The sequence below is a fragment of the Talpa occidentalis genome, unplaced genomic scaffold, assembly GCF_014898055.3.
Source record: "Talpa occidentalis isolate TD23 unplaced genomic scaffold, MPIMG_talOcc4v2.1 talOcc4.10, whole genome shotgun sequence".
NCBI classification, from domain to species: domain Eukaryota; kingdom Metazoa; phylum Chordata; class Mammalia; order Eulipotyphla; family Talpidae; genus Talpa; species Talpa occidentalis.
This window is the reverse complement of record NW_023600993.1, coordinates 10,516,877-10,536,393: the sequence shown is the minus strand read 5'-3', so window position 1 is coordinate 10,536,393 and position 19,517 is coordinate 10,516,877. Positions and strand designations below refer to the sequence as shown.

Below are 19,517 nucleotides of genomic sequence, written 5' to 3'. Positions count from 1 at the left end.
GTTGGGGAGGGAGTGGTACAATTCCCACACCCAGAGCAGGAGCCAGAAAAGCGTGAGGAGCCGTGACCTTGGCAAGAGACACAGCTGGCCACAAGGGGGAGCCAGGGGCACGAATACCCAGTCTCTCACCAACGGGAGCTGCGTCACCAGTGAGCTCACCACCTGGGAGCTGTTTGGGGTGGCGTCTCTGTGAGCCTGAGTGGTGGGGTCTCCTGAGAATGAGCCACGAGAGAGGGGCAGCATCTCGACTGACCTCACTGCCATGAGGAGCATGGTGCAGCTTCAGCCCCAGAAAATCTGCAGCCTTGGTTGTGTTCCCTTTCTTGGGGACAGTATCCCAGGGAGCTCACTTTCTGAGGGGAGTCGTCTCTTGTGGGCTCAGCACTGTGAGGAGCTTGGGGCAGCCTTGGCTGCTGAGATCACGCTGCCTTCCTTGGCTCCCCTTCCTCTGTGTGGACTTAACATGGCATGAGGAGGATCTGAAGAGCTTCTGAATGGCGAGGAGGTTGCACGTGTGTGAAAAGGAGGGTTCTGGGAGCCGACAGAGACTAGACAGTCAAAACAACAAGAGGCATAAAATGAGCAAATGCACCACAGTGTTCAGAAAGCTTGTCTCAGAAAGCATTTCCAGCAGAGATTTGGGCAAGGAAATTATTCAAGAGAGACCAATCAGAAGGCAATTAAGTGTCACAGTATTGTTGCCAAGAGTGGATTCAATCTCAAGAAATAACTGTCCTTGGTCATCCATCCTAAGTGCAACTGCTCATCCATTCAAGTTGAACAACTTTGGGCTCCACCTCTAATCTTGGTTCTCTTGCTGCTTCCCCCGATCTGCAGTGGCTTCCTCCTCTGAAGTCTTGAGTCCCTGCAAGTCTTCACGAGAGTGGAGTCCACTTCCTCCTAACTCCTTTTAACACTGACGTTGTAACCTCGTCCCATGAAACCTTCCTGTTCTCCATTTCACAGAGGTTGGTGAATCATTCCCAGGAGGTTTCCAATTAACTTTGCTCAGATCCATCAGGGGAATCAGTATGTCTGGAAGCTGTAGCCTTAGGAAATGTACTTCTTAAATAATAAGACCTGATCCTGAGCTGCAGAGGGGATGAGGTGACAGCAGGCATTCATCTCTTTGTCCTCCATCAGAACTCTTGGGGAACAACTGCATTGTCAGTGAGCAGTGTGTGTTTTGAAAGGAACCTTTTTCTGAGCAGTAGGTCTCAACAGTGGGCTTAAAATATTCAGAAAACCATGTGGTGAATAGAAAAAACAATTCAGTCTCAGCCTCTTCCTCTCCCATCTCCTTCCAGGACTCGAATGGCTAAACCCAGCTCAGGTCAGAGGCCAGCACAGGCAGTCCTTCCCGTCAGATTCCTGGGCCACAAGCAATGGGGGTTGGAGGAGAGCAGACCTGCAGAGATCAATGGGTGGGTTGGCACTGTCCAGTTAGGAGAGAGCCCACCCCAAGTTCAAAGGAGGGAACGTTACATGAAGCAATAGTTACAGAGGCATTAGAAGAGCTGAGGGTACACACCAGAAATGATGAGGCAACCCAGAGTTTACAGCAGACAGGAAGCCGACACCAACCTGTGACCAAGTGGATAAAAATGAGTCACTAATGGCTTTAATGGGGCCATCTTGACCTCTCCATGGCAGCCGGCATGGTTGTCCCCTGTGTCAGTCATGTGCCCAGTGGCTGAAAACCTTGCCGTGCTCTGTTCCATATCTGAAGTTGGAATCACCTAGCAAGAGAACCACCTAGAAACTGGGATTGGGGCTGTCCAAGGGTGCTGGGATCAAGGAAAAGACACAACCACTCCCGAAGATATTGCCTGGAGCGTGGGAAAGCACCCTGGCATCAGTTTGCCCTCTTTGTATCTCCCACCAGGGTTTTCCAGTGCTGGATGAATTAGAAGGTACTCAGCTGACAAGCGAGACTTCGACATCGGAACAGGAACACCGAGCAGAAGGGGGACAAGGAAGGCATATGGCCATAAGCCACCAGGCATGTCACAGACACAGAGGGCCGAGAGTTGACTGCTGGGGAGAGGCGAGGAAGGGGAGGAAAGAGTGTGCTTAGGCCTGGCAACATGAAAGGCATCAGTGACTTCCGTGAGCACTGTCTGTGGTGATGGGAGCAGAGTCAGCTTAGAGAGAGCGAGAAACAAGTGTGTAGTGAGGGCAGCGAGACAAGCACTGTTGAAGTGTTTGGCTGTTAAATGGAAGTAATGAGAAAAAGGAATCAAAAATGGGTTTTCAATGAAAGAGATCTAAGAGTATAAAAAGGTCAGTGGGAAGAATCAGATGAGAAGGAAAAGTTAGATGTCACAGGAAGTAAGGGGAGACTTTGTGGTGCCTATGGCTCCTGAAAAGGTGGGAAGAGAAGGCAAAAACAGATTCAAGAAGTGACCTTCCGTGACATTGTAGCCAGAGGGAAGCAAGACAAGTAGGCAGGATGGATGAATGGATGGGTGGATGAGTGGATAAATATGTAGAGGAATGATGGATGGATGGACGGATGGATGGACGGACGGATGGAGGGACGGACGGATGGATGGATATGTAGATGAATAGATAAACAGAGCTCGATGATAAATGGTGGCTGGCTGGCTGGATATACAGATGTATAGATAAACTGAGATGGACTGATGAACAGAGGGATGGTAGATATGTGGGTGGACTGATGAATGGGTGGGTGAATAGATGGTGGATTTTTCTCTCCTTTGTTCCATGTCAGTATAAGATGGCAGATCTTCTACCATAGCTTTCCTTCTCTCTCTAAACAACAAGGTGAGATCATTTGCTGAGGTGGGGTAGAGGAAAGGAGGCTGGTTTGAGAAAGTTTGAGTAGGACAGTGTTGAAGACTCATTTGAGGTTGGTGTTCATAAGTAGAACCAATTTGTCCTATTTTGAGACTCTCTCCCAGCAGCTCTAGACTATCCAAAGAACATGCACCCAGGAAAAGGAAACAGATTTTTGGATTCATCAAAGGCTGTAATTTGTCCAGATGTTTTCCGTGAGAAGCAGAGGGCAGTAACGAACTTCAGAATCAGAACTGGATAAGGAAATGCTGATGGGTAAGAGAAATACAGAGGTCAGTGAACTAAAGGCCTCTCTAAGGGCAGTGAATAGTCACACTGGAGCATTGAACCAGAGGCTGAAACCAGCAACATGTGGATAGAGGTGGGGGATGCCCCAATCAGTGGCTGTGGAAGTGGAGGGGTCCCAGCTGACCACAGATCTAAGGACAGGTTATGAGGAGGTTACGACCTTAAGGGCCCCTTTGGGACTAGCAGTTGTAAGAGCACACATTTTTGTATGCTCTAGAATGAATGCTTGCCTATTTCTGGGCCAGAGGCCACCCTTTTTAATTGCTGTAGCTTTTTTTTTTTATTTAGCTTTCAATTTACTTTATTAAATATTAATTATATACCCTGGGACCAAGCCATTCCACTCTTACTTTACTCAAGAGAATAAAAATATACATCCACATAAAGACTTGTAGAGTATTTATAGAAGCCTTATTCTTCACAGCCAAGCAGTGGATCTAACCAAAATGCCCATGAGTAGGAGAAAGGGTAAACAAATCTTAATATTTTATGCAGTAGAGTCTGGCTTATCAATGAGGAAGAGGGAATGCATGCAGAAACATTTTGTTAGTAAAAGGAATCAGGCTCGAAGGAGGGCAGGCCACAGTTCCATTTAAGGATCAGAGACCAGACAAAATCACTCTATGGTGCTAAGAGCCAAACAGTTGTTAAAGGTTGAACCAGGAAGCCTTCTGGAATAATGAAGGTGACACAGGTTATGCAACTGTCAAACTCATTAATCAGAACACATAAGATCTGTGTATAGAAATAATAATGAGGCTGAAAATTAAATAAAAAGTTAATGGGTTAGTATAAACTTTGAACAATTAAAAAATGGACAAAGAAAAGTTAATCATGTACACACACACACACTCCCCCTTCGCATTTCCCTAAGGTGACAAGGAAGTGTTACTGTTTTTTTTTTTTTACAAAATTGGAGCGTGTTATTATGTGAGTTAGTCTGCAATCCCTTTCTCTTAACAAATGCATCTCGACGTTCCTGAGTCAGCAGACAGGGGCTCTAACTCATCTTCCCCATGAAACAGTGTCCTGGGAGCACGTCTGTTATCACGGCAAGGCCATCGCTGAGCCCTCAGTGTGCTTTTCTAGAGACCAGGCGTATTGGGCCCACATGGCCAACTCTGCATTTCTTGGATTGTTCCAGGAAGCCTGACTGGTGAATTCCCTGGAAGGGTGAGGGGCTGCTCCTGATTTCTGGTATTCGTAGCTTCCCGTGAGAGTGACGCTGTCTGTGGACTTGTGAAATGTCTTTGCTGATCAGATTGAGTAAACCCTGACGAGATCGCCTCTAATGAAATGCTTACTCATGGGACACGGGGGTTGCTCCCCCCCCGCCCCCCCCCCAGTGCACAGGGAGAGCCCTTCCTTAAGGGTTTTTCTGAAGCTTCAGGAAACTACTGGTATCTCCACACTACCACAGATGGTTCCTGAGCTCAGCCTACATTTAAAGAAGCTCCCCTCTGTGTGTTGGTCCTTGAGGCAGGGTCCCCAGTTCCCAGGAGTTTAAGGTCAGGGAAGAGAGAGAGATGCATTAAAGTCCATTCTCTCTCTCGATGAAAACATACTGAGTGCCTGCTCTGTGCCGGACGTGGCTCTGGACTCCTGAGCACAGCAAGCTCACAGCCCTGCAGGCACTCCCCGCCTGCATGTCTGTGGCTGGGGATGGGCAATAAACAGGATAAACTTGGGAAATGTGGAGTATGGGTGCTGGAGAAAATAAAATGGCTAAGAGAACAGAGTGGGGGGCATTTTAAACAGGAAGAAGAGCAAAAATTCATGATAGGGTGTTGGTGGAGCAGAGACCCAAAGAAGGTGAGGTGAGGGAGCCACAGGCCCCGTAGGGAAGGGCACACCTGAGCAGTCACACCTGGGGAAGGGCACATTGGGAGGAAAGACACATATGGGGGTAATATATCTGGAGGAATGGCGCCCTAGAGAGAAAGGTGTCCCTGGGGGAGGGTGTCACCTGTGCAAGGGTGTCCCTGGGGATGGCGCAGTGAAGCTGAGCACAGGCTCTAGGCAGGAGTGTGACTGGCAAACACTGGATTGTGCAAGAGGGCATCTGGGGGAAAAGGAGGGCAGATGCATCCAGGGCTGAGGAAAGGTCAAGGAGCACACATCATCCTGCCCTCATTCATTCATTCATCCCCTGATGGCTGTTAAAGCCAACTCTATACTAGGCCCTTAGGAGAACCTGGAGATTCACAACACAGGGAAGAGAGCTTATAGCCTCTGGGAGTGAGATATCAAGCCCCATGCCTCAGAGGGCCTGTGCACTTGCTGTGTCCTCCCTCTGGGGTCTCAGGGGCTCCTTTGCCTCAGTCAGGCACAGATGGGAGTTGTTTACCCCACTCTCTTTCCATCCCCTGACCTAGCTCCTTCTTAGTAGTGAGCTGTGTTGGAAAGCGACCTGTTGATCAATGTAATTTTACTTATCCCCCAGCTTCAATTCCATGAGAGCAAAGACCATTTTCTTGAAGTGTCTGGCACATAATACGGGCTCGTAAATGCACATGGAAGGAATGATGGTCTACAATCTGACAGTCATCCTTAGGAACCTGTGCCCATGACAGTCTCGTACACAGCCTAACTACCTTGAACTGAGAGACCCCAACTGCTCCCCTTTCGTTGCAGAGGAAAGGTGTTTGTCCACCTCTCCAGGGCTTCCCAGTGCCCAGGGCTCTGAAGCCCACCTTCTTGTATTCCTTGGGGACCTCCTTCCATCACGATCTACTCTCTCTCCACCTCACCCACCCCATCTGATTATTGTCCAACACAGCAAAGGCAAACTTAGTATCCTCCATGCTAAAACTCCCTGCTTCACCTTTGTCTCCCCTACCAACCTATTTCTTCCCACCCTTGTCACACAAACTTCTAAAATATAGTTTCTTACTGTCTTGTGGTTTAAGGACAAGACTCACAGAGTCAGTAACCACTAGAACTGCTATGCAGGCTGTTATATATACCCTGCACAGAGGGGTTTTTCCCTAGAGGGAAAATTTGTACCTTTTAGTTAGAGTTTCACCCCCAAAGGTTAAGAATCCTAGGATGTTTACTCCACATTACTTATAAATGTAATCATTTACTAAAAAGTGTATTTTCAGGGGGTGAAATGGTGAGAGGCTCTTGCCAGACCTTATCAGGAGCTCTGCTCTGAAGGCGGCGAGCCTTCTCCTGGAGGATTATCCACTAGAGCTCAGCAGTGACAGCCTGCCCTGGGAGCTGATTCTCAGGCCTGATGACGCCTGCTCTTGCAGCGGATTTTATGAGTTTTCCACTTTGGCACATACTTGAAAGAATTTCTCAGTTAGTTCAATCAGACCAGCCACCCTACTTTAACATTTTATCCCAACCTCAGCACATACATGGTAAAATTTTAACAGTTTAGAAGAACACTGTTGTCATCTGGCAGAAGCAGTGTGTGCCAATTTGCAACTTTGCTGGAAATTCCCCAATATGCAATCTCTACTAACGAGGTCATTACAAACCTTTTCACAGTCCCCATGGGGGATTGTACCAGAAAGGAGATGAATTCAAGGCATAAAATTTGTTTCTATGTATTTTACTTTTGTTATTGTGCTATATATGGGATCCGTATGTTGGTTAGTAAAGGCTTATTATGAGTATATATAAATGCAAAGTACTGCTATGTTTATCTTATATCCAGCCACTTTATTTTACTCCTGAACACCTGCTACCCCTCTTTGAGGGAAGACTCTATATTTCTGTGAAGTAGACATTAGTTTTTGACCAATAAACTGGGAATACACTGCTGGTTCTAAGAGGGAAAGTGGTGTGCGTCCCTCTTAATCTGAAGCTCTGGATATCTAAAACTGCTTTTAAAACACCCCAAAGCATAGCGGCTTCCTTGCCCCACCTTGGCCTGGCCTGGTCCCACCAGCCTGGGAGTCCTACTTTATTTCTGTTCCTTTTCTCCTCAATAAACTTTTTCTTTCTCTCCAAAAAAAAAAAAAGAAGAAGAAAAAGAAAAACACCCCAAAGCATAATGGCTTAAAACAACATTACAAACAAAAAAGCAAGGTGTGGAACAATGAGAAAGGTGTGAACTAGACTGTATATTCTGTTTGTTTGCATTTCATCTCAGCATATACCTGCCATCAATATGCAAAGTGCTCACAGGCTGCTCACCGGGACACAGAAGAGCCAGGGAGACAGGGAAGAGGAGGCAAGTTTTATAAGTTAAGCATTTTCACCATCTGATTTTTGAACCATGTAAAGGTATTACCTGTTCAAAATATAAACTAATTAAAAAGAGAGAGGACACACAGAGCCTTCCCTTGCACAGATCTGGAATCTTCAGTCACCCACTGTGACTCTAGTCCCCAACTTTCCTTCCCTTTCTCTGGGGCCTCCCAGAGCACCGCATTCCCATTTCGCAGGCTGGAGTCACATTTGGTTGTGGGATTAGATGTCTTAGAGCAGGCTTTGGCTGAGCAGTCTCTTCTAATTTGTATGGCAAGAGCGTGCTGCTGTCCTGGCTAAAGTCCTGGCCATCATCGCCTCCCAGGAGAGGAGAGGACATTGAGCTTTGTCTTGATGCAAATGGGAACACAGAGGCCTGGAAACCTGGGCTTGGCTCCAGGGAGGGGCTCAACCAGCACCCCCAGCTGCTGCCCTGATCTGTCTGCCTGAGCCCAGAGGGCCATGGAGGTCCCAGCCACCCCTGCTGTCCCTCCAGGGATGCTCATATGGGGCCTGAGGGACCTGCTTGCTGTCCTCCTCCCTGGCCACAGCCCTGTCCCCTCACCAGTGCCACACTCCTGGGTCCATGTCGTTCTTACTCTGGCTTTGATTTCAGCCCACTCCCTTATAGCCTGTGGACAGTGCTGCCTGGCAGTTCCAATGATGGCCCAGGACTGCAGCCAAAAGTATTTTGTCCAGAACTCAAAAGGGCTGTGTCCAAGGAAGTGGGCCTTCCTGCCAGGGAGCTCTAGAGTCTAAAGGCAATAAGGCTTAGGGGAGGCTTTTGTGGTTCTTGAAAAGAGTCCGCCCCCTTTGGTTCCCCACTGACATTTGTATGATGAGACAGAGTGGCCAGGCCAGGACACATACCTTTGTGAGTTGCCATCCCAGGCCCAGATATTTTATTTTATTTATTTATTTATTTTTAAAGATTTATTTATTTATTTATGCAAGCACTGGGTACAGTCAGAAGCGCAGGAGGGTGAGAGAATTCACCAGAGCCAGAGCAGGGAGCAGAACAGGCAGAAGGACTGAAGTACACTGCTGAGGGGAGCAGCGGGCGGCAGGAGAGGTCTGCACGCCATGTGGGACCCTCCTCTGGTGGCCGGGGAGCAGCCGGGGATCGAACCGGTGCTGCAGAGGCTGCGGGCAGCTTCGCCACCCAGCACTCAACCGCTGCACCACCAGGGAGGCCCAGGTCCAGATATTTTGTTATTTTGCTTTTGGACATGCAATATGCACACAGAAAAGTACAGTTTGACAAGGCTAACAGAAAGAACCATGTAACCATGAGCCAGATCAATAAATCAAATATTATAAGCCCTAGGAGCCCTCTTGGTGCTCCCCCACACTTCCCATGACCAAGGAAACCCCTCGCCCAACTCTGGCATTGTAAGTTTCTTTTACCTGCATTGGGACTTCAAGACACTGTAGGCTCTCCTGTGGGTCTGGCTTCCCCCAGCAGTGTTCCGTGAGAGTTCATGGTGGGAGTTCTGCAACGAGGATAAAACACAGTCAGTTACTCATTCCACTGCAGGGCCATTTGCCTGGGACTACGAGCCTTCAAACTTGCTTTTCCGGAGATGAAAGCTCAATACTGCAACATGCATACATGTTTTGCTTGTCTCTCCAGGAGAACTGCTGATTCCCAGCAATTCTTGCTGAGACTTTGAAACTGGTGAAATCAGGTGGACTCTTCACATGTGTGATCCCAGGCAGGTATGGAAGGAGAAAGCTAGGACTGACCCTAAGGAGGCAGAGGCCAGATACTGTGACGAGCTACTGTCTCCCTGTCCTGAAAAGGCAGCATCCCCTTGTTGACCACAGGTGTGGCCATAAAGCCCAATGGATTAGGAGGAGAGGACAACAGAGTTCTCGGCACCTTGCCCACCCCCCCACCCCAGGCCCATGTAGACATTTCCAGTTCCTCCGTGCAGAAGGAGCTACATTTTGAGGGATTTGAGTGTGAGGCATTGATTAGCCCTTGGTTACTGCAGGTAGCACCCATGGGCTCCAGGAGGTAGAATCCACCATCTGTTGCCCCTGCATTCACTGCATGTACCCTGCTTCACAGGGCTACACAGACTGCAGAATCTGGGCCTGCAGGCGTGGTGACCTCAGTATCCCTTCTCTCACTTGCATTTCCTCTTCCCCAAGAGAACAGACCTTGGTGGTAATGATTAGACATTGGACCCACCATGGATAGAGAAATTAGGGTTGCATTTGTGATCATCCCTTTGGGGGTCTTCTGGGGCTGGAAATGATGAACAAAAAGACGTTGTTTCTTCATATAATCTGGTTATAATATCAAAATATTACCAACTAACCAGAAAAGAAACTGTCAAAAAAAAAAGAAAAATAATTTAATTAAAATGAATTTCCATCAAAAGACACCATTAGGAGTGAAAAAACAATCAGGCAAAGTTGCTTATCATTCAATAAAGGACTAGTGCCTGAACATATAAAGAACTCCTACAATAAGAAAAAGACAATTTAAAACTGGCAGAAAGACTTGAATAGAGATTTCACAAAAAGGGATATGCAGAAGGTCAATCTATACATGAAAAACCACTTAATAGCATTACTTGGCAGGGAAATGCCACAAGAAGATGCCACATCATACCTACCAGAGCGACTAAAGTAATAACACCAAGTATTGATGAAAATGTGGAACAACTGTACACCACTGTTGATGCATAAATTGCCACAACAAATAAGTAAGTCACATGAACCACCTAATAAATGAAAGCCAGCACTTGCCCTTTGAAGTTGGAGCCCCACTCGTGACACAAACCCAACAGAAATGAGGACTCAAGTCCCCCCAAAGTTGCAGTCAAGAATACCCACAGCAACTTTGTTTTTCTAACCCCAAATGGGAAACACAACAAAAGTCTTCCAACAGTAGAATGCTTCATTAAATAATGGTGTTTAAGAACACAGTGGAATACTAAGCAGCAAGGAAAACAACTATTATCTGCAATGATGTGAACAACTTTCACAGGCATCACACTGAATGAAAAGCTAAAAAACTGCATATAATTTTGGATTCCATTATACAAAATACAAAACCAAGCAAAATTGGCTTGTAGTGCTAAATATCAGAACAGAGGGGGTAATTGCCTGGAGCAGGCACCAGGATGTCTTCCTGATCTGGGTGTTGGTTAGGAGCCAGGGTCCTGTGCTTCAAATCTGCAGGTACAGCATTGAAGACCTGTACTGTCAATCAACATTGTCCATAAAATTCTAGACAATGCAGTAAGACAAAGAAACGAGGCAAAAATACTGGAAAGTAACCAAACTGTCATTATATTAATTGTCCTTTTCGAGCAATAAGAGAAGACAGTAAGATTTTAGAGTTGTATCTTTAAAATTCAGCTTTAATCTGTTTATGCACACTTAACATGTGCGTGAGCTTGGGTGTATGTCTGTGTGAGAGGGTGTGTATAAGAATAGGAAACCTACCATTTCACCCAGATGTAGCCAAGAACAGTAAGGGTCCTCAGCCAATAATTTAATCCAGTCTTTTCTGGATTGTTCCTTTTTCTAAGCCTCTAATTGTGTTGCTAAGTGAGCAGTCTTTAAAGGAAAGAGATCTTTGTCTGCTTTCTTATCCTGCTGCGCCTGGAAGGAAGCAGGAAAGGAACAAAAGATTAAATACTACTCTGGATAATGGTGTGATTTACAGATTCCATGGAAGGGGGTGTGTTCTTTGCTAATTAAGAGACTGTTAGGAGACGTTTTCTTCCTCCCTGTGACAAGCGCTACTGTTTGTCCTTAAGTACATGTTTGTGCTCCGTTCCAGAAATATTTCTGTACCAGGCACAGATAATGTCTAGATGAATTAAACATAAACACATCAACAAAATTATTTAAATTATTTCAATAAGATCGAGAATAACAATTCTAAAAACATGAAGAAAGTCTTGTTCCTCAGAAGTTGGAACATGGCTGATTTAACCATGGCAAAACACCACATTTCTTAGACTAAGAAGCACCACAAATATTAAGAGAGGAAGAAGTCACTGGTGGAAAAAAAAAATCACAACTGAAATGACCACCTGGGATTGTTTGGTTTGGATAGGGTACCTAAAGTTCTAGTCTCCAATACTGCAGAATGTGACCTTATTTGGAAAAAAAGGTATTGACAGATGTAAGCAAGTTAAAGTGAGGTATAAGGGAGAACCCTATTGCAATTTACCCAGTGTCCTCACAAAAAGGAGATTTGGACAAAGATACACACAGAGGGAAGATGGCTCTTCAAAGATGGAGGACTGACATAACCCATCTCCAAACCAAGGAACTCCAGAGATTCCCAGCAAACCACCAGGAACTAGGGAGCAGCAAGGAAGAACTCCCCTACCTATAGGGTTCAGAGGAACAGGACCCAGCTGACACCTTGATTCTAGACTAGCCTCAAGGACAATAAGACAATAGTCTCTATTATTTTAAGCCACCCAGTTTGTGCTACTGCATTACTCTAGGGAACTAATTCCGTTAAGCTTCTAGATACAGAAAGTTCTCATATATCAGGAATAAAAAGGATGAAAACCAATATAAAAATGATCCCAAGATATAAACAAATGAGTCATCTAAAGGTACCCATAGCCATTTGTGACATTGTGACTTATAATAAATATATATCTTTGTCTTCATTCATAGTTCCTGGCTCACAGCACCAAAACACTTGGAATTACCTGACCATAAGAGCAATGGGAACATTTGCTACAAAATCCGGTCAATTTCAGTTCCTGAAATTGCTTCAGAGTCATAAGCATGTTATTCATAACAACTCCCTTTCCACTCCAACTGGGTTTATGTTACTGATGTGGATTTTGGAACCCCCCCCCAAAGATTGGGGTGGGGGTACTGGCTATGAGAGGACCAACCATGGACAGAGGGTTGAAACTTTAGTCCTAAAGCTCTATCCTCCATCTCTTGTAAGAGGTGAGATGCTGCAGGTTGAGTGAATCACCACTGGCCAATGATTTAATCAATTGTGCCTATGTAATGGAGAGTCCATAAAACCCACCCAAAACAGGGCTCAGAGAGCTATCATATGGATGGTTAACCTGTCCACATAAACTTGAGAGTCAGTTTGTTGATATCAAGGTAGCTTACTGAGATTTTGCTTGGGATTCCATGAAGTCTGCAAGATCAGGTTGGGAAAGGCTGACATCTTAACAATATGGTCTTTCTATCCATGGACAAGGTTACTTGCTGCTTAAATCTTTTTTTTTTCTCATCAGAGTTTCATAGTTATCCTCTACAAAGCTCTAGATTCTTGTTCTATAATAGAATCTGGGTCCCTGTTTCAGAGATCTTGTGCTCCTTTGGTTAGATTTACATACAAATATTTCATTACTTTAGGTATATTTATAATATATATGGTATATATATTTATAATATATATGGTATATATAATATACATTATAGATATATAATATATGTAAATATATTATGTAAATATATTTATTAATATATAATTATAAATATCACATAATTACATAATTATGTGAATATATATTTATAATAAATATAATATATATTATATTTATAATATATTTATAATATATATGGCGCTTTGCTTCTAACTTCAAAATCCAATTGCTCCTTGCTAATATATGGGAAAGCAATTGACTTTTTATATGAATCTTATATCCTGCATCTTTGCTATAATCACTTATTAGTTCAAAGACTTTCATTTGAGTGATTGGAATTTTCTACTTAAATAATTACATCATCTGCTAACAAAGATAGTTTTCTGTCTTTCTTATAAATCTGTATCTCTGTGGTTTCTCTATCTTGTCTTCTTATATTAGCTAAGGGGTCTAGTATGATGTTGAACAGGAGTGGCAAGAGGCACCATCCTTGCCTTATTCCTTATTTTACAGGATGATGTTCACTGTTTATTTTTGTATGTTCTTTATCAAGTTGAAGGTATTTCCCTTATTCCCATTACTGTGTTATTTTTAAATCATGAATACTGTTGGGTTTTGTAAAGTGCTTTTCTCTATATCTGTTGATATAATCATATAATTTTCCTCTTTAACTTGTTGATACGATGTATTACATTCATTGATTTTTGAATGTTGAACTGGTCTTGTATACCTGGAATAAACTCCACTTGATCACAGTGAATAATTCTTTCTATACATTGTTGGATTTGATTTGCTAATATTTTGTGGAAATATTTAACATTTATCATCTTTATAATATTATGTCCATGAGGGATATTGCTATGTAACTTCCTTATAATGGTCTTGATGTTGGGATAATGTGGTCTTGATATTAGAGTGATGGTGACCTAGGAGAAGGAGTTAGGAAGCCACTCCTTGGCTTCTTCTATTTGGACAAGACTATGAAGAATTTGTATAACTTGTTCCTTGTACATTTTATGGAATTCACCAGTGAAACCATTGGAATCTAACACTTTCTGTTTGGGAAGATTATTACGTATAAAAGCAATTTCTTTCGTCAATATTGGTCTATTTCTCCTGGTACGAGTCTCACTAGATTTTGTCTTTCAAGAAATTGATCCATTTCATCAGTTACCAAATTTGTGGGTAGAGTTGTTCATAATATTCCCACATTATCCTTTTAAAACCCATGCATCAGTAGCAATGGCCCCTGTTTCATTTCTGACAATAGTAGCCTGTGTCTTTGCTCTCTCTTTCTTGGACAAGGTGGCAACAAAAATCTCTTTTTTTGATCTTTTCAAGGAATCAGCCTTTTATTTCATTGATTTTTCCCTATGCTTTCTAATTCATAATTTTATTGATATCTGCTCCAATGTTTATTTCTTTTCTTTTGCTCAGTTTGAATTTAATTTGCTTTTCTCTTTCTAGCTTCCTATAATTATTGATTTTTAGGTCTTCTTTTCTAATAGTTTCATTCAATGCTTTAACTTATATTTGTTCTTGAGATTCTTGAGTGAATTTTTCAATTCAGTTTTGGATTTCTTGAGTTTCTATTTGGCTTTCTTATCGAATTTCCATCTCTTCATTTATATTGTCTATTTGATGAGATGGTAGTCATGATTCCCTTTAGTTCTTTGCCCATGGTCTCCTTAGCTCTTGGAGAATGTGTCAAGTAGTTGACTTAACAAGTCTTTTCCGGGGCCTCCCTGGTGGCACAAGGAGTTAAGACGCAACCTATGAAGCTGTCTGCAGCCTCTGCAGCACAGGTTCGATCCCCGGCCAGCCAGGGAGCTACGCACATGGCGAGGCAGACCTCTCCTGCCTCGGAGGCTGCTCCCCTCTGCAGTGTACTTCAGTCAATCTGCCTGTTCTGTTCCCCACTCTGCCTCTGGTGAATCCTCTCACCCCCAGTACCTCTGGCCTGTACCCCAGCTCTTGTATGCATAAATAAATAAATCTTTAAAAAAAAAAGTCTTTTCTAATAAGTACAATCTCTGGACTACCTTAGTATCAGTTTCTATTCATTTCTTTTTTTTTTTTTTCTAATGCTTGGGTCATCTTTCTTATTTTTTTGTATTTGTCTTAGTTTTATGTTGAAAATTGGACATTCTGAATATTATAATGCAGGAGTTGTGGAAAAAAATTCACCCCCTAATACCAGTTCTGCTGCTTGTTGTAGTTATTTGTCTGGTGACTTTCTGAATGAATTTTGTAAAGCCTGTATTCTTTGTTTTGTATGGTCACTGAGGTCACACTGAGTGGTCAATTAGTGATGCAACAAAGATTCTCTTAAATGCCAGGGGAAAATATTTCCCCATCTTTGCAGATGGGCTGTTTGTGTATTAGGGCATGACTTCAATACTCAGTTTACAACTCTACCTTAGCTTTCACATCGGGCTCATACAGAAGTGATAAAAGGTCTACTTCCCCCCCCACCCCGTTCAGTATTAGGTACCTGTAGGGTGAACATGGGTTTCTGTCTCAGGGCCACCACCTAGTGGGGAATGGGATGAGACTAAGCTACAAGGCCACTAAAGTCTTTCTGAAATTCAACTGGTTTTCTAGATTAAGAATGCCCCTGGCTGCTGTCAGCTTTTGGTTAATTCACAGCATTCCTAAGAAACTGATTCTGACCTTTTTTTGCCAGTTAATTTATTGCTTTTGTGGGAAACAGATTTTGGTGGTCCCTACAGCATGTGCTTTTCATTTTTGCTTTTAACCTACACGTTTCTATCTTTAAGAGGATTTCTTGTAGTCGGCAGATAGATGGATCTTATTTTTTTAATCCACACTCATAATCTCTGTCTTTTAATTTGTATATTTAGAGCATTAGTATTTAAGTTATGATTGCCATACTGGACAATACAGCTGTTTTCCAATCATTGCCCTTTTTCTTTGTTTTTTATTTTTCACCCACTCTTTTACTGCTTTTGGGGTTTCAATTTACATTTTATATAATCTGACTTTATCTCTTAGTGTATCATTATGCTTTTTAAAATAAAATTTTAATGGTTTCCCCAGAATTTGCAATATGCATTAACAACTAAATTAAGTCTTCTTTCAAATAACATTATATTGTTTTATGGATAGTACAGATAGCTTATAACAGATTATTAGAGTATAAAATTATCCTTTCACTTACCCATATGCTATAATCCTCCAATAGATGGTAACTTGTGTTACTTTGAACAAGTATTTATTAATGAAAAATAAAAACAAAAACTTAACTTTGCCTTCATTATGCTCTTCAATGATTTGTTCTTTTTTAAATGTAGATCAGAATTTCCATTTTCCCTCTCCTTAAGAAACCTCTTAACATTTCTTACATGTCAGGACTGCTGGCAATAAATTACTTTCAAAATTTTATGCCTTCAGGAGTTTCTTTCCTTATAGGGTATTGATAAGTTCTAGGGGGAGATTTTTAAGGCATCTATTTGAATCTTGATGAGAGGCACACTGTGAATTTTGCCAACATCAGTAGGAGAAATTGCCCATAAGGAGGATGGTCTCTGATAGGGACAAATGATCTGTGTCCCCAGAATCATCAAATGATCTGTGTCCTCTGATATCATCAGAGACAAGGCAAATAAAAGATGCTGAAGCATCATTTAATTTGGTCAACTATTTTGATAGTTTCTGTCACTTTCTAGAATTATTTCCCCCTTTCGAGAGAAAGAGATGCCAACGTGATATTTTTCTAAGAAACCTTGACCTCATAAATGAATAAGAGTTAAGGAATGAAGGCAGAGGGATGAGAAGGAGGGTCAATGGGGAAGGATGCTTCAGTGAAGAAGCAGAATGGGGGGCCAGGGGGTACTGAGGGACTGGAGGGGAGGAAGGTGGTGCAGGAGAGGATAAAGATGGCACCAGAAGTGGAGCATGAGCATATGGTTTCTGCTACTGGACAAAAAAGAGGAAAAGGCAGGGGAAGAGAAGAGTTGGAAGCAGCTTTATCTTTCCTTAACTGCATGTTTACTTCAGTGAATTTTAAAATTTTATTTTGCAAAGAGACAATTTTAGATTCCTGGTAATATCTGGCTGTATCCAGATACCAATCAAAATAGTTGTAGCAAGTTTGTTACAGGATGCATTGCCTGTGGCAGGGGAAGGACCTAGCTTGCAGCCAACATCTTAGATGCTTTGGACTATAATTCCCAGTATGCCATGGATCAGACTCCCTGAATGGGTGCTGCTGGAAGGAGGGAGCAACTAGGCTGATCTGTGTTGGTGCGGAAAGAAGAGGAGAGAGACAGGGGTGGGGAAGTGGTTCCTGGGCCAGCTTTAGTGCCTTGGCAGGCGAGTTCTTCAAAGACATGATTCCACTTATATGGTGCATCTTGGCCTCCTTCTGTCCCAGTTCTCTGGGACCTGCCTGACCCCTCGCTTGTTGGTCCTGATGCTATGTGCCTTGTACTCACTCTCCTGGCTACCATACTCTGGCCCAGCCTCTTTGGCATTTGACCAGGAATGGATGGGTGATTTCACAGTTTGACCAGAAGTCTGTTATTTGAAATCTTTCTCTTCTCTCTACCCTTTGAATTTCTCACCATCCTTAAGGGGCTAAGAGTCTGCTTTCTTTGCCTTTATGTGCACAGGCTGCACAGACCCTTAAAATGGGCAACATGGATTTTCCCCTTAACAGTGTGGGGTCCCTGAGTGCCTCTTGCTTTTGCCTGGTCTGGTTTTTCACTCCCTGACTGGAAACGAAAATGAACCTTACAATAATTTCAGGCCCGAGGCTGTCCAATTCAGTTTTGTTTTGTTTTGTTTTTAAGTTCACTTTATTAAAAATAAAATTTATTTATTTGTAGAAGAACTGAGGTATAGGCTAGAGGTGGGGGGTTGTTTTTGAGAGGATTCACCAGAGACAGAGTGGGGAGCAGAACAGGTGGATTGACTAAAATACACTGCTGAGGGGAGCAGCAGGCAAGACAGGAGAGGTCTGCTGCGCCATGTGGGTCACCTCCCTGGCTGGGGATCGAACTCAGGCCACAATGGCTGATGATAGCTTGACAGCGCTGAGACTTTAAACCCTGCGCCACCAGGGAGGCCCCCTGTCCAATTCAGTTTTAAGTAAGCTTGGGGAGGTTGAAAGTTCCCCATAAAGGCCTCGGGAATTTTAAAACTACTTTTAGTTAATTTGGTCCACTTAGAAGTATGTGTGAAGAAGGACTCTGGTTCAGATACATGAAGCTAGCACAGCAGGGTTTCTGAGGAAGAAATGTCCTTAAAGCATTTTGATAACTGGGATCCCTTTTTCTCTTATTAGTAGAGCCCAGAATTCCTAAACAGAATGGTAGGAAGCCCTTATTCCAAAAGGGAATCAGGTTAAAGGCCCGCTCAAGAACTTAGACTCAACAGTACAATTGTCAATAAGGAAACAGCTGTTTTCCAACACCCTGCTGCTAACTGGAGCTCAGACTTGCCACAACCCCAGGTTGGAACAGTCTATCCCCCAAGGGTCGGATCAAAGTTTAACAGAGATATAATGAGAATGAGCTAATTTCAGAATTTGCTAATGGCCCATATGGTTCCAGTGAGACAGTCCAACCTCCTGTTGCCGCCTGAGCGCCACAGAGTGATACCCCCAGATTTTAAAAAAAGGCCTTAGATAAAAAGAAAAATCTCCAAATACCCATTCTGGAGAGCTTACTGCAATGGCAGACCTCAGATGCAAGGGAAGACTTACCCTAGATCCCAGGATAAGAGAGAACCCGGCAGGCTCGATGGACACCAGCACCTGCTTCCCCACCAGCCTCAGTGTCATTGACTTGCCCGTGTGTTTACCTCAAACAGAAAGCAACTGATTTCACCAACAAAATGGATTTACTTGGAAACTATAAAAAAAACATTTTGGGTACGAACACTCTCTTGACAAAATTTGGTCTCCTCTATGAAGCTGTCCGTAGCCTCTGTAGCACGAGTTCGATCCCCGGCCGGCCAGGGAGCTACCCACATGGTGTGGCAGACCTCTCCTGTCTCGCCCGCTGCTCCCCTCAGCAGTGTGTTTCATCAGTCTGCCTGTTCTGTTCCCCGCTCTGTCTCTGGTGAATCCTCTCCCCGCAACACACACACCTCTGGCCTGTACCCCAGCCAGCTCTTGTATGCATAAATAAATAAATCTTTAAAAATAAAATAAATTTTAAAAATTTAAAAAATTAAAAAAAATTAAAAACAAACAAACAAACAAACAAACCTTGTTTTCCTCAAAGACCAGGACTCCCTCAGCAATCCTGGGGAAGGGCTGCTCCTTGGGGGGGGGGGGGAATGCATCGTCACTTCCTGTGGCAGATGCAAGGCATGCTGGGTCCTGTAGTTTGCTGATTATGCACGTAGAGGGAATCCCTTTTGGCCTCTTGGACTCACTGATTTTAATTTTCACTTCTTTTACCCCATAGGCTTGCTTCTCTCATAACTCGAAGAAAACTCATTGGTTTTCCGTTTGTTCATTTTTCTTTTTCTGTTGCGAGGAAGGGAATGATGTCCAAGCTTCTGTGTTATAGCTGAAACTGGAAGTCATTTAGTGATACTGAAATAATATGCATGTATACTTCAAATGATACAATTTTTTATTACCTACTCTTTAAGAAACATTGCATTCTACATGGAAATTTATTTGTAAATGTTGTTATACAGTGGCTCACAGACATTCAGGATCAGCTACACACATTGGTTTTCTCACATTTTCTTTTCAAGAGAAAGTTTTAACAATTTGAGATTGTTCCAGCTAACTTTGCATGCAGTTCTTGTCTCCAATTGCTGTGGTGCTTTATAATCTAGCAATTAAAC

The 19,517-nt window shown here is 43.2% G+C and overlaps 1 long non-coding RNA gene across 1 annotated transcript; it reads right to left on the bottom strand.

The window, feature by feature from the left end:
• Positions 1-975: 975 nt before the first annotated feature.
• LOC119252532 (uncharacterized) lies at positions 976-18,964 on the bottom strand. Its single transcript, XR_005126837.1, has 3 exons — positions 18,925-18,964; positions 8,719-8,804; positions 976-1,408 (listed from the first exon to the last, which is right to left on the bottom strand). It is a non-coding gene; the product is annotated as an uncharacterized LOC119252532 (long non-coding RNA).
• Positions 18,965-19,517: the final 553 nt, after the last annotated feature.